The sequence below is a fragment of the Mandrillus leucophaeus genome, unplaced genomic scaffold (genome assembly GCF_000951045.1).
Source record: "Mandrillus leucophaeus isolate KB7577 unplaced genomic scaffold, Mleu.le_1.0 Scaffold185, whole genome shotgun sequence".
Lineage (NCBI taxonomy): Eukaryota > Metazoa > Chordata > Mammalia > Primates > Cercopithecidae > Mandrillus > Mandrillus leucophaeus.
The window spans coordinates 1005-2715 of record NW_012101865.1 but is presented as its reverse complement, the minus strand read 5'-3'; positions in this window follow the sequence as shown (position 1 = coordinate 2715).

The following is a 1711-nucleotide window of genomic DNA, read 5'->3' as shown; positions in this document are numbered from 1 at the left end:
TTTTTTTTTTTTTTTTTTGAGATGGAGTCTTGCTCTGTCACCCAGACTGGAGTGCAATGGTGCGATCTTGGCTCACTACAACATCTGCTTCCGGGGTTCAAGTGATTCTCCTGCCTCAGCCTCCTGAGTAGCTGGGATTATAGGCACATGCTACCACGCCTGGCTAATTTTTGTATTTTTAGTAAGAGATGAGGTTTCACCGTGTTGGTCAGACTGGTCTTGAGCTCCTGACCTCGTGATCCCCCCTGCTTCACCTTCCAAAGTGCTGGGATTACAGGCGTGAGCCACTGTGCCAGGCCTGACTTTTTTTTTTTTTTGAGACAGAGTCTAGCTCTCTCGCCCAGGCTGGAGTGCGGTGGTGCGATCACAGCAAACTGCAACCGCCGCCTTCTGGGTTCAAGTGATTCTCCCTGCCTCAGCCTCCCAAGTAGCTGGGATTACAGGCAGCTACCACCACGCCCCAACAGTTTTTGTATTTTTAGTAGAGAGGGTTTTGCCGTGTTGGCCAGGCTGGTCTGGAACTCCTGACCTCAAGTAATCCACCCACCGCGGCCTTCCAAAGTGCTGAGATTACAGGCGTGAGCCACAGTGCCCAGCCCTAAAGGTGACTTTTTAAAAACAACTTTCAGCCGGGCACTGTGGCTCATACCTGTAATCCCAGCACTTTGGGAAGCTGAGGCTGGTGGATCGTCTGAGCTCAGGAGTTCGAGACCACCCTAGGCAACATGGTGAAACTCCATCTTTACTAAAATACAAAAATTTAGCCAGGCATGGTGGCGCATGCCTGTAGTCGCAGCTACTCAGGAGGCTGAGGCATGAGAATCGCTTGAGCCTTGGAGGCGGAAGTTGCAGTGAGCTGAGATCACGCCACTGTACTACAACTTGGGCTACAGAGTGAGACCTTGTCTTAAAAAATAAAGACAATTTAGATCAACAGCTGGGAAATTCTCATGAAGAACAGAGACGACAAATGTGTCCTCCTTTATGTAAAGAGGAGCTAGAAGGTGATCCCTGAAAACTGATTTTTTTTTTAAGTCTGATTTTCAGCTCTAGAATTTTATTTTGAAAAATAAAAATAGTGTAGATGAAGTATGGGTGGAAAACATTCTGCTGTTTCTTTTTTCATGGCATGCTTTTTTTAAAATGATAGATTAGTAACACCTACTAACTGTAGTGTAAGTACTATGCACCATGCTCTGTACTAAGGAGGCATTTTATATTCTGTGTATATCATGTAGTTTACAACCCTGCAAGGGTAGTATTGTTCCTACCTACTTTACCTATAAGGAACTCAAAGATTGAGGTTAAGTAACTTCATATTTGTGGCTATTGGCCACCTGTCTATGAAGTGGCAAGGCCAGGATTCAAACCCTGTGCTACCTGACTTAAAGTGTACATTCTTTACTGCTAGAGTGGAAAGACCTAATGTGAGGTTAGAACTAAGTGGGAAAGTTTATGTGTACTTAAAAGCTCTTTAAATTATGTCTAAAATAAAGCTAATCTAGAGTTTAAAGTAATATAGTTTTGTCTGAAATTAAGGATTACTTAGGCTTTTTTGTTTGTTTTATGTTGATAGTTGTCATTTGTTTTGCTCTTTTTTCATCATTCATTTATAAAAACAAGCCAAAATGTATTGGATTTTGGTCTTTAGGAAGCCACTTTTGGGCTGGGCGCAGTAGCTCACGCCTGTAATCCCAGCACTTTGGGAGGC